We start from the raw sequence: 14,418 nt of genomic DNA, 5'->3' as shown, positions 1-14,418 counted from the left end.
ACTATTATTGAAGTATTTTACAGAATTTACTTTATAAAAATTCCTTTTCGTGATTTAGAGTGTGAAGTTTTTTGTTTTTTTATTTTAATAAAACTGGCCCTCTCAATTTCTTTGAATATATTGAAAAATATTGCCTACCCTTGCTTTAAAGCAAATATCACGGACACAAAAAGCTATTCAGCACTACAACACACTAGAGCAGACAGGAGAACGGGTTCTGAGCGACCCAAGTGTGTTAAAAGTTACCTAAACCTGAAAACAAAAACCTTAGGGTGCGTTAACACGGATTCTGTGCGGTTTTCCCACAGCATGGGTTCAGTGCAGTGTACCCATGATTTTGGTGCGGGTTACCTGTGCTTTGCCATAGATTAAGTGGTTTTGGTGCATTTTCTGAAAGCGCAGCAAAATATCTTCACACACAAACATTGCGGTACACTGCACTGTGTTGGTCTAGCTTGAACCAGCAGTGCATAACCTTTGGGATCCTCATAGAAGCAGGAAATCACTGTATTAGGCACCGCAACTACAGTGACCTCCACTAGCCTCCGGGTCCTGTACCAAGCCACTGTCCAACTACATAGTGAACACAGGAGGTGGTCAATTGGCACAGGTACCACTAAGGGAACCTTTTGCATTTTCTCAAGGAATGCAAAGCATTCACTGATTGGAAAAGGTGGAGAGATGGAACACTTTGCAAAATACTTTGTTGGTTGTTCAAGCGATATTTATTGGAATTGTCTGACGCAGGCAGTTTCCTGGTATTCTGACAGCTGCTTGAGCTGGCTGTCAGACTACAATAGGCAGCAATAGCTGTGCTAGTTAGCGTGTATGGAGAAATCTGATTTCTTTCACTCAGCCCACAGGCTGGAAGGCCAGCTTAGAGCGGTATTTAACTAAAAATGTAATATATTGCAGTTACCAATCCTCAGACGTCATGGCTGCATGATTTTTTTTTTTTCCCAAGGCTTTTTCTCCTCTGATTTCATCTGGTCATTAACATACCTCCTGTATTAGAATGCCCCCACTCTGGAGGAAGGAGCACAGGGGCACCTTTGGACAGCAGCATTGTAAGGGGGGGGGGGGGTTAAATATACTATCAGATTTAGATGCACTGACAAATGCATTATGGTAAAAAAAAAAAAAATTGAGTTTAGAACCACTTTAATTACTTGATCTCCAAAAGGTTTTCAGCACTGTCCTACTTTCACTGGCAATTGCACAGCCATGCAACAGTACCCAAAATAAATTAACTTTTCTTTTTTCCCACAGAGCTTTCTTTTGGAGGTATTTGGCCACCACTGGGTTTTGTATTTTTTATTATATAAATGAAAAAAAGGGGTGGACACACATCTCTTTTCTACTTATAAAACATATCCAATAAAATCAAATTTCTTCATAACATTTAGGTCAAAATGTATTATGCTATTTTTTTTTGTTAAAAAAAAATCCAATAAATGTATATTAATTGGTTTTTGTGAAAGGTCTAGCGTCTACAAACTATTGTATATATACCGGAATTTAAGCAGCTATAGCTGCTATACTTGTAATAGCAATGATCAGCGACTTTTCGTGTGACTGATAGTGTGGCGGGCAATCTGGCATTAACTGACACTGCTAGTGACACTATTACTGCACACAAGACACTGGCTGGGAAGGGGTGAACATCAAGGGGTTAACCCTGTGCCTAGCAAGTGTAATATGTGTTGCTTTTACTCACTCATATTCGACCTATCATTGTCTTTATTCTATTCATTTTATTATCTATAGTCCAAACAGTGGGGCAAAACATTTTTTTTTTTTTTTACCACCGTGAGAGAACAAAACTGATGAAAGTTACCTTGATACAAGCCAAAGCTGTCTCCAAAGCATCAGTGGAAACTGCCATTTGTTGACTCATCACATTACTAGTTTTGAGGCAGCAAAGCTACACCTGATCAGGTTAACTGAAGTCATGCCAGTGTCCCCCAATTTGTGAAAAATGTCAGCTTCTATCAGAGGCTTCTGAGATTGTTGTTTAGCTGGATGATAGCTGCTCTTTAATAAGATTGTAGTTTTTGTCATAGCATGTATTGTATTGCTGAATGTACAGACATTGTTGGCACACAGATACAAATAAATTAAAAAGCAATGAGGCACTCACAGACTTGCAAAAGATGAACATTTATTTTCACAGCACATAGACAATTAACAATTCCAACAAGACAAATGGCTACAAAACAGAATGAGTCTTATCAAACATATGCTGTATAATGGAGAAGACTAGGGTGGTTGAGCAGAGTTTGCAGACCAGAAGCCTCTATTAAGTCATCTCATGTTCCAGCTGTAATTACACAGCAGAGATGCAGAAGATTCTTTTCTCAAATCTTCTAATATTTACTCACTGGCACAGAAATCCAATTACAGCAGGCTGTTTAGAAGTGGCCTGGATGGACAAGTACAATTATGAGCTTCTGTAAGTACAATGTGATGTCATTAAACTCCGTAAGGGAACTGTAAAGCTTAGATTGTAGTCCTGAACATAATGGCAATGCCAGATGGCATACTGACACGATCACTGATTAAAATACATACACTACATTACCATGGGGATCTTAGGCCATAGCGAAGGAAATCATATACGGTACATCGTTTCCAAGAGTTTCAGAATCCTGTGCGTAGCTTTTGCTTATTTACAGACTTCTTATTTTAACAAACTGTTTTGTATGTCAGCAAATGAAGGTCATACAACAAAAGTGCTTGGTCTTTGTTTGTAGGTATTACCAATGCTGCTGAAAATGAGCCAATTAACTCATTTAATGCTCATCTGTAGCCACCTCATTTCTGATGCCCAAACATTTAGTGAAATGTATATTACTGTTTTGCTTTGTGTAAACCAAGGAAGCATGAAAACCTCTGTAGTGTATTATCCCTGGTTCACATCTATGCGGCCGTGCGGGCCGTGTTTTGCACGGGCACGAGAGCCAATTTATTTGAATGGACTTCTTCCAAAAACGCAGCCCGCACGGGAATCTCTGTTCCCAGTACAGTTTTGTTTTCCAGTGCAGGCGGCGTGCCATTAGAACTAATGGTACCTGCCTGCGGGTCCGCATTCATCTGTGTGGCATGGATTTTTGTGCGGATCCGCAGTGGCACCACCCGCACAGATGTGAACCAAGCCTTAATGTGATATGGGGAGCCTAACTTCTACCTATGCCTATACTACAAAAACCACTAAAATAGCAATAGTAAACACAATTAACCACAAATTCCAAAGCAGTTTATGTGTAATTATTTGCTGTTGATCACACCGACAGCCCATGCAGGGCAACAGCAGGTACTGGGTGCAGAAGTCCCTATCATACAGAGTAAAGAATCCTATGGCAAAACCTCGCCCAATTTCTAATTGCTAATCTGCATTTTCACACCATGTAGTAGGCAGCACTGAACAGCAGATCATGGCCAAGGTGTTTTCCTGAACCCCCAACCCAAACTACTGCCTCTGTTACCAGTGTGTAAAGCTTAGAAGCACTAATGATTGATCAAAAGCTGTAGTCAGTAAAAAGAAATAACATGAGGATTTTTTTTTTTTATAAAGAATAAAAAAATGGCAGCATTACATGTCATTCTTTGATGGCTACAGTTCAGGTTTAAAGTGAACCAGTGCTTTACCTATGCAGGACAAAGCAGCAGGTTCACTTTAACACTAACTCAGGCAGCTGCTTATGCATACTTTTCCTTCGGTCCTCTGCTGCTCCATTCTGCTATGTGGGCAGAGAGGAGGCCCTAGAACTTACATAGGATTGGACAGTGAGTCACATGCTCACCGTAACTGAGCATACCAGCTATGTTACTAACTATCTGGCCAAGTGGCCAGCAGCTGATCTAGAAAAATGTGAGTATATGCTATTGTTGGGGAATTAAAGTGAGCTTCCAGCTTTGCCTTGTATAGCAACAACACGATTACTTTAAAGCTGAAGTTTAGCTAAAAAAAAAAACTTTATCCTCTACAGCCCAAGTTACATCACTTGCCTGTAAAGAAGTATGTCCCATGTTGTTCAGGCTGCTGGGTTCTGTAGAAATCTTCACTGTATGGCTGCCCTGTTCTCTTCCTGCTGCTGAACGTCTGGTGCTGTGAGGATTAACAGCTTTGAGTCTCCGGGTGCAGTTGCACTAAAGGTGATCCATTGGACAGATCCCCTCCTGCTTTCTACTCCATTTAGAAAAGTTATTTCACCAATACTCTACCTGTACCTCAATCTCTGAATGGGGGACATAATCCTGTGACTGATCAGACTCTAACCCATTCACAGATAGTGTTACAAGCAGTGTAATCAGTGACAGAATTTTTCTCAATGAAGAAGAGGGAGAGAGGGGGCATTTAACTATCAGATCATCATCAGTGCAGCTGAAGCCGCTAACCCCCACAGCGCTGAAAGTTCAGCAGCAGGAAGAGGACAGGGCAGCCCTACAGAATCGATCAGGCTGCACATGACATTACACGCAAGTAATTTAACTAACGCTGTAAAGAAAAAAAAAAAAAAAAAATCTAATTTTAACTCATTTTCCGCTTTTGGTTAACAGCTTCACATATAGTAAATATCTAAGCAAAATATCCAACTTGGGCTCTTTATGTAGCATTCTGCTACATTTACAGCAGTTCCTTGTACAAGGCATGCTGCTACTGTGTCCTTCAATGCCCCAAGAACTGACATACCTGTGTGTTGTGCAATGTGTTTTGACCAATCTAACAATGACAGAAGATAAAATGATCAACAAACCAGCTGTTGGCATTAAGTCGATGCATGTTTTGCTCTTCAGTACTGGCTTCCATTGTGGCTTGCAAGTCTTCAATGTGGCACAGCGGTTCAGATGTCTTCCGTTCAGACTCTAGATCAGTGGGAGGACTTTCGTCCTTGTTTTCTGGAGCTTCATCTACCATGCTAGATGTGTCAGTGAAATTAGTCCCAGAAAAAGGCTTCCCATTGCTTGTGCTAACCCCAAGCGGGTCATCAAATGACATCACTAATGTACACATGACTACTAAATTTCAGGCAAGTTTACAGAAAATGTAATGGCTTCCTAAACACTGGCTAAGAAAAAAAAAAAACAAAAAAAAAAAACAGCAATTACCAATGCTACTATACAAAAAGTATACAGCTCACATTAATAATGCATCACTAGTTAGCTGCAACTTTTCCCAGTGCCTATAAAGACTTCATCAGGGATTAGTACTTATAATAGTAGAAATGGTAATGACCAGTGTTCTAAAAAGCTGTGACAGTGTTAATGACTACTTATGCTGTTGGCCTATATCAAACCTGCATTAAGCTGGGACTTGAGGATTGCCTGTGTACTGCGATACTCCCCCCAAACTTAATATATTACTATATAGGGGGACCGTGATGTTTAATTTCCCTTTCTACAGTTAGGAACTAAAAAAAAAAAAGTGTTTGTGCATCTCCAACCTCCGTCATCTGGTCAGGAAAAGTACAGCTCTAGCCAATATTGTTCACACACAGATGTCAGAAAATCCAGCCACTGTGAAATCTTGGACTTGGATCAGTAGAAGGAACTTTTCACTGTGAATAAAAAAGAAAAAAGGTCACAGAAATTTAGACATGAGTATTAATTCCAAGTATTTAGCATTTCAGATCAGTGAAGACTGTAGGGAATACGACTTTCCATAAAAATTTCCTCCTCTCCAGTTAGCAGAACCACAGGATTCCCATGTTCTACAATCATATCTAGAATATTCTCAGTACCCTGACCTAAGGGCATCAGTTAAAGTGAACCTGTCAGCCATTTCAAAACTAAAAATCATGCCTTAAACTTGAACTCCAGACACAGTGTAAATCATTGCTGCTCTGTATTCATTAATACATCCTTCAGATTTTCTTTAACTGCAAGCACTTGAATTTGAATTGGTCCCAGCCTCTAGCAGTTCCTTTACAGCAGAGTTCAGACAGCGATTGGAAGAAGCTGCCTAGATCTGCTACAGCACAAGGAACATGCTGATAGGAGGAGGGATCGGGGTGACAGTGATCATCTCAAAGGTCTGCTGTCTAGCTCAGTTTTCTGCACACCTATTCTTTAAAAAGCTCTTACGGTATTTTATTGTAAGATGGGAATAGATTTAGAGCCGTTTTACATTCTATTATGCTTTATGTGTTGCTGCATGGTGTATTACCAACACAAATTTATTTTAATGGACCTCAAGGAAGTAAAAATCAATCCTACTCTATTATATTTTAGCAAGCCACAAGGTACATTTGCATTCAACTGATGGGTGTCCCCAAAAGTTATGTGAAGTGAGTAATTGACACAGCCCACTCTGATCCAATAACGGAAATACCCAATTTATGTTCAGTAACTTGTTTAACCCCTTGACGCCGATCGCACGCAGATATGCGGCCCCTCAGCATCTGGGCTTTGACGCCGAGCGGCCGCATATTTGCGTGCAATTAAAAAATACATGTGCGCTTAGAGCACGTGCCCTGCGCGCTGCCAGCACAAATGTCCGCTACTCCCAATCTCCCCTTTCGATCGGGACCATTTCCGATCATGTGACTGCCATGACAGCGAATCACGAGGGTCATGTGACTCAAACCCTGCCCCGCCTCCTGAAACTCTTAAAGGGTCCGGAGGCGCCAAGAGTTTAACAAATGTGCAGTAGGTACAGTTGTGCTCAAATGTTTGCCTCCCCTTGCAGAATTGGTAATATACAGTATATTCCATTTTTAAAGAAAACATAAGTGAGTAGGCAACACAAATGTCTTATTTCTACTTGGATTCATATTCAACTGTAGGTTATATCAGAATGGCAAAATCATAAAACAAAACATGGCAACAAGTAAAGAAATGAAATGTCCCCTGTTCAGAAGTCTGCATCCCCTTAGTTAATACTGTGTATTGCCCTTTAGCATCAATGACAATGTGCAGTCTATTGTAATAGTTGTGTACGAGGTCCCAAATTCTTGCAGGTGGTACAGCTGTCAATTCGACTTGGCAAAATGCCTCCAAGTCATGCAAAGTCTTTGGACGTCTTGCAGCAACCGTATGTTTGAGATCTCCCCAGAGAGGCTCGATGATATTAAGGTTGGGAGACTGTGATGGCCACTCTAGAACCTTCACCTTCTGCTATAACCACTGGAGGGTCACCTTGGCCTTGTGCTTAGGGTCACTGTTGCACTGGAAAGTTCAAGAGCGTCCCATGTGCAGCTTCCGTGCAGAAGAATGCAAATTGTCTTTTCTGATAACTTGCTGCACTCATCTTGCCATCAATTTTTACAGGATTCACCATGCTCACACACTCACAAAACATCAGTGAGCCACCACCATGCTTCACAGTGGGAATGGTATACTTGTCACTATAGGCCTTACTGACTCCTCTCCGCACACAGCTCTTATGGTTGTGACCACATAGCTCTATATTAGTCTAGTCACTCTACATTACTATGTACCCGAAGCTGTGACACCTGCCAGTGTTGTCAGGCATATTATAACCAGGCTTTTTTGTGGCAATAGAGCAGTAAAGCTGGGTTAACACTAGTCCGCAGGCTTGTTGCGGGTGCAGGAATCAAACCTGTTCCCGCAACCACCTGCAGCTGAATCGCATCAGAACACCATGCAGTTTTCCTGCAGCTGTGCTTTTAAAATAGGTGCATGCACCTTTTTTTGTGCAGGACACGTGGCACAGCAGCCCAAATGAATATGCTGCCATACCTGAGTAAAAGCAGGCTGCACAGCCCGCACTAGTGTGAACCAGGCATCATTTTTGTTCAAGTATCTTATACTGTGCGCCTTGAAACAACCACAGGTCTTCTGACAGTTCTTTTCTGCTCCCCATGGCTCAGTATCTAGTCTGCTCAGTGTATCCACATGAGAGTCAACAACTTTTGATCAATGCTATTTGGGTGATTGCTGTTAGAATGATGATTTAAAAAGGAGCCAAACAACCACGTGATAACAAATGGCTTCATATGATCATTAACCTTAAATAAAAAAAAAACAGTTATTTGGCATCATCAGTCATATTTTCAATAACAAAATTTCACGATTTCTGCCAGGGTATGCAAACTTTTGAGCACAACTGTATGTAAAAGCTAGCAAACTCTGAAATGTTCACATTTTAATCCTGTTTTATTTGAATACCATCATCTAAACCAGTTTTTTTCAACGTTATTACAGTCAAGGCACCCTTTAATATTATGCACAATCTTCAGGCACCCTATTCTAAAATTTTAAAAATTATACCTTTAGTTTTACATAACACAATATCCACACACGTAGGACACCAAATATTTATTCTTCCAAAGCAAATGTACTTTTGCACACTGGTACAGACTAGTATTCCAGTGGTTCACTTCTCCTTCCATTTTTCTCTCCCTCACTCAGTTAATGTGACCCCAGTGCTGCAGGAAAGGGTCAAACAAGGATACTGTCCAGGCACACAACATCCTCCTTATCAACCAATGACATCATTGCTTGTTAGAATGCCGGCAGCTGGAAGGTCGTAAAGGTGCACAATGAAAACCTGTGGATCTGTGTAACTAAAAGGCAGGCTTGATCAACTCGCTGGCTTGTATCCAATTTATGGGCAATTTTTAGGCATGAAGCCAAGGCACCCCTGAAGACACCTGAAAGCACCCTGGTTGAAAAAGGCAGATCTAAACAATGTATGTAATAATATAGGCATAAAGAACACAACAAAGCTTCAATAAGTACAACTTTTCAAATAGAACATGCAAGGCAGTTAAAGAAAATGTAAACCCAACATTTCATATTCCTGATATGTGCCTGCTGTACCATGTACTTGTATGGAAAAGTATCCTCTTCTCTTTGTATTCCTTTCCTGTGTGAAATCCCTGGTGTTCCTGCCAGTCCCTCTGTTTACTTATTAAAACTGATCACATTAGGCATGAGAGCACAGCGTGGTCAGTTCTCTAGCTATGCTAGGAACTCAGTGTGCTCTCCTCTAATGATCTGACCCACCACACAAACATTCACTAGGAAGACCAGTGTACTGCTGTTCCTCCTCCCCCTGCTCTTATGCAGCTGAGAACAGAGGGTATATGGTCACTTATAAAAAGGGGTATTTATATATTTTTTTACATCTATACACAAATGGTTTGCCTTCCATTTCTATTTTAAACTGAATGAGTTGTTTTACAAGGTGAGGGTTTACAAGCACTAACATTTTTGTGAAACATTTTTTTCACTTGTTGGTCATTTGTCATTATTCCTTGATTGATCTGCAGATTGTTCATCATTTGTCATAAATACGTGTTCAAAGTTTAAAATGTGCAACTTTTCTCAATTTCAGTTTTTTACTGAAGTAAAAACCAGTAGGGTATGTGAACTTTTGAGATCCACCGTTTTATCAAGAAACAACAGAGGTTGACCACAAGCTTGGCTGAACTTCTGGCTAGACAAGAGGAAGTCTTGGTAAACAGAACCAGAATTGGAATATAATGAAAAACTAATTGCATTCCTTTTTCAAAAAAGGGGCAGAAGGATTTAACTGAAAGTGGGAAGTGATGGCTTACTTCCCACACCGTTTTAGTTCAAACTTTGAACATGTATTTTGGATGGAAAATTTACAAAATGTAAAACAAGTGACAGTTGGTGAAGATTCATGTCTGGTGGTTGGAGTGTGGTCAGTACTGACTGAACCACATGGCCTAGGTCATCTGGAAATTCTGACCCCAAAAGCACCAGACTGTGTGAGCTGAAAATGTCAAAAAATCATATGGTGAGGTAATATCATAGTGATGTGGAAGCAGCAATGTATACAGCCACTAAGGCTAACACTTGAGCGATTTCTAGCCTGAAGCTCCAAAAAGGCTCAAGCTTTAAAAATCTATTGTTCTCTATGATGCTCATTCCTGAGATCAGGTGTGAACAGGCACCATAGAGAACAATTGATTTGATTTTTGTTTAAGTTTGAGCCTTTTTGGAGTGTGGAGCTTCAAGCTACAAATCACTCAAGTGTGAATGCAGCTGCAATAGTAAGGTTCCTAAATGGTTTTAGACTCTTACATACAAAGACGCTCAGACAGTAATCAAGGTTGCCAACAACCCTTCAATGTTGTAAATAATCCTTATATCTCTCCAATGGGACTTTAAAGCAACGCATTTTCTTATCTTTAAAAAGTAAAAAAAGGTTTCCTTCATTTATACTTCATAAACACATGGCTTTACACAAGAAAAAAAAACAAAATACAAAAACAGGCACATTACAATACAACCATGTTTGCATATTAAAGAATCGCTCCATAAAAAGGAAATGAGGAAAAAGAATAAAAGAAAAAAGGAAAAGCATGGGGGGGGGGGGAGCCAGGAAAGAAGTACAGTCCATCCAAATGCCAAACCCACCCACCACAGCTAAAAATAATTTAGGAAGAGGATTGTATATAGCCAATCCACGGGTTCCAAATCCGCTGAAACCTTGTAGAGGTGTCACGTAGTATGCCAACTATGTTTTTGTTGATCATTATCCATACACATTTACATTTCATCAGCGTTAGATCTACTACTGGGCTCTTCCAAGTGGTCACAATGATGATTGTAGCCGCTAGGAACATAGTCTGAGTAGATCTGGAAACCCCTTCTATGGGTTCCTTAAAGGAGAAGTACAGCCAGAGCTCTTTTTGGCTGTGCTTCTCCTGTGGATCACAGGAGTGCAGTTCGTTCTGCATTCCTGTGACCTGTTTTCAGCTGACAGTGAGCTGAAGTGTCACTCAGCCGGTCCAGGCTGGGGAAGGATCCCAAGTTCAACCACCTCCCGTCCGGCCGTTTATATACGGTGGCAGTGCAGGGTCGGGTGGCCGTTTATAAACGGCCTCCCCGCACCCTGCTTGTGCACGCTCCCTGGGAGCGCACAGCACCGCGATCCGGTGCCCGCTGTGTCCTCCGGACACAGTGGAACACCGATCGTTGGACAGGACCTCTGTACGAGGTCCCGATCATGTGATCACTGATTGGCCAATCAGTAATCACATGCAAAGTAGTAAGCAAGATGTCACTTCTGACATCATTGCTTACTACGTGTGAAATCTGTGAATGATCACAGAGGTCACATGGTACAAGGCTATTCACAACAGCCTCGGACCATGTGACAAGCTGTGACCAATCACAGCTCACTCAGTAGTTCTCAATGGCTGCAAGAATGCAGAAGGAGAAACGATTACTTTTACATCCTTTATGGGTGTAAAAGCAATCAATGAGAAAAAAAAAAAATCTTCATCACCCCCCACAAGTAGTACAGTGTCACCATGGTGACACTGGTACTGCTAGGGTGACCGTATGTAAAAAAAAAAAATATCTAATAAAATTAAAAATGTAAAAAAAAAAAGTTTAAAAATAATTTTTGGCTATAAACTAATTTGGGTTATTTTTTTTTACTAAAAATATAACAGAATAAATGTTGGCCAAGATTTATGATGAAATACTATTTATTTGCAAAATTTTATAAGAAAAAACACCTTTTTTCAACATTTTTGGACATTTTTGGACTTTTTAATTTACATAGCAAAAAAAAAATTAAAATCCCAGTGGTGAATAAATACCACCAAAATAAAGCTTTATCTGTCTCAAAAAAATGCTAAACAATTCATATAGGTACAGTGTTGCATGACCGTGCAATTGTCATTCAAAGTGTGATAGCACTGAAAGCTGAAAATTGGCCGGGACAGGAAGGGGGCAAAATTGTCCGGACTGGAAGTGGTTAAAGTCGGGATCCACCCCAGAGTCTGGAGTGGCACCTGGCTCAGCCTCTCAGTGAGGCGCTGAGTGCCTGAGCCAACCGTTCCCTCCCCCTCCACAGCCTAGTGATCCAGTGAGCCCGTCGCTGGGGGTAGAGCAGACAGCGGTGACTGACAGTCTCCACTCTCTGCTCAGAGACATGAAGTCGTGTTCAATGAGTTCTCACCCTTAGAGCCAGTGTGGGACGGATGCTGCATCCACCTAGGCAAAAAAAAAAGCCCATACTAGAATCTAGAGGTTCTAATGACGATAACCCAGTTTATGAACCCAAATCCAGATCTGTCTGACCTTAGGGCAAGTCCACCACACATGGTACATTGTTCCCATCTACCCACATCCTCAAAGGAGGATCCAAGGTAGATTTCTGTCAGGTGTTCAGAAACAAGGTACCAACAAGAGAGTACCTTACAGCCTGGCTCTGCTTGGGACTTTTGTGAGTTCTAATAGACCAGTCCTCCATGTCTACCTCTGCTCCTATACCCTGTTCCCAAGCCAACATGTATGGGAGTTTACGGGAAGTACTGACAAACAACTTATACAGTCCTGAGATGCCCCCTTCTGAGCTTCACCACAAAGTTAAGGGTTTCCAAAAGTTGTCCGTGTGGTAATGTCAGCAGTATTCCACTGCAGGGAGCAGAGAAATGGAGACTTTGCTGCAGGTGGTATCACTCAACGTCAGGAAGCTCGAGCTGTTGTACAAAATAGGTGACAGGCCATATCCCCCTAGGGTCGAGGACAGTGTCCTATACAGGAGAGACCTTTGCCTGTCCACCGTTTGAATGGCCTAGAGCAGTGGTCTCCAAACTGTGGCCCTTTGCTTGCTTTTATCCGGCCCTTGGGGCACTATTCCATCCACTGACTCCAACATTGGGACATCATTCCTGCCATTGACACCAACAATGGAGCACAAATCCTCCCATTTATACGAATGATAGTGTACAATTCCACCCAATATCACTAACAATGGAGCACTATTCCTCCTAATGACACCAAAGATGTGGCACTATTTCTCTCACTGACACCTACAATACAATTCCTTCCAAATACAAATGATAGGGCACACTTCCTTCCACTGACACCAGCAGCTGGATACTATTCATTCCACTGACACCAGCAGTAGAGCACAATTCCCCTCACGGCCACCAGTGCTGGGGCACTGTTCCTCCCACTGACACCAATGAAAAGCCACTATTCCTCCCACTGACGCCAACGATGGAGCACTATTCCTCCCACTGACGCCAACGATGGGGCACTATTCCTCCCACTGACGCCAACGATGGGGCACTATTCCTCCCACTGACGCCAACGATGGGGCACTATTCCTCCCACTGACGCCAACGATGGGGCACTATTCCTGCCACTGACGCCAACGATGGGGCACTATTCCTCCCACTGACGCCAACGATGGGGCACTATTCCTCCCACTGACGCCAACGATGGGGCACTATTCCTCCCACTGACGCCAACGATGGGGCACTATTCCTCCCACTGACGCCAACGATGGGGCACTATTCCTCCCACTGACGCCAACGATGGGGCACTATTCCTCCCACTGACGCCAATGATGGGGCACTATTCCTCCCACTGATACTAATGATGGGGCACTATTCCTCCCACTGACGCCAACGATGGGGCACTATTCCTCCCACTGACGCCAACGATGGGGCACTATTCCTCCCACTGACGCCAACGATGGGGCACTATTCCTCCCACTGACGCCAACGATGGGGCACTATTCCTCCCACTGACACCAACGATGGGGCACTATTCCTCCCACTGACACCAACGATGGGGCACTATTCCTCCCACTGACGCCAACGATGGAGCACCATTCCTCCCACTGACGCCAACGATGGAGCACCATTCCTCCCACTCATGCCAACCATGGAGCACAATTCCTCCCATTGACACCATCGATGGCCACAATTCCTTTGAGCCTAGAGCAAAGCTCAGGAAGAGAATCCAGGTTATTGAATAATGTTGCTGTGGGGAGATTGGAGCGCGCCCAACATTTCAATCATTTTATCTTCTTCAGAGGTAAGGGTAGGCCTCTTCTAAAAGAATTCACTTTTTCTTTTAGTGCAAGTACATGTGCTTGGTATGTGGAGTGGACACCAGTGGCAGTCTACTAGGCATCTGCCATTGTTTCATCACTGTGTATACAAGACAACCCCCTCCATGTCTCCTCTGCCATCTTCTGTTACCACAGAAACACCATGAGACCCATCAGTGTAGACCACTAAAGCTGCTGGGGAGGTACTGAGGTCCTGGACTGGTCAGCAGACCATGGAGACATGACCTGACCCAAACAGAACCCCAGAGAGGGCCCCCAGACAATGACTGGCACAGCACCCATTTCGCCTTCCTTCTGAGGAGCTCTCCCTAAAGGAGAAGCACAACCCCTCCCCCACAACACCCCACCACCTCCATACTGACAGACAGCACCAAGCACACACAACACACCGAGGTACACACCCCCAGCTCGCCATTCTCCGTCCTTCTCCCTCGGCAGTCCTATGTCTACTACGTCAAGAACACCACTCGCTTTCCATAGGTGGAGCTTCCCGGAAAAGAATGAGCGGCTGAGAACGAGTCTTGATACGCAGCAGAAACGCACGTGACACGACTACAGCCAATGGGGGTTTGCAGCTTCCCTAAGTCTGTAGTGGGAGGGTA

The 14,418-nt window shown here is 42.7% G+C and overlaps 1 long non-coding RNA gene across 1 annotated transcript; it reads right to left on the bottom strand.

The window, feature by feature from the left end:
• Positions 1–2,141: 2,141 nt before the first annotated feature.
• On the bottom strand, positions 2,142–14,309 carry LOC149435443 (uncharacterized). The gene is made up of 2 exons (XR_016308486.1): positions 14,218–14,309; positions 2,142–5,558 (listed from the first exon to the last, which is right to left on the bottom strand). It is a non-coding gene; the product is annotated as an uncharacterized LOC149435443 (long non-coding RNA).
• Positions 14,310–14,418: the final 109 nt, after the last annotated feature.

This window comes from Staurois parvus, unplaced genomic scaffold, assembly GCF_062004578.1.
Source record: "Staurois parvus isolate SC_StPar_1 unplaced genomic scaffold, SC_StPar_1.0 ptg001507l, whole genome shotgun sequence".
Lineage (NCBI taxonomy): Eukaryota > Metazoa > Chordata > Amphibia > Anura > Ranidae > Staurois > Staurois parvus.
This window is presented reverse-complemented; position numbering and strand designations above follow the sequence as displayed.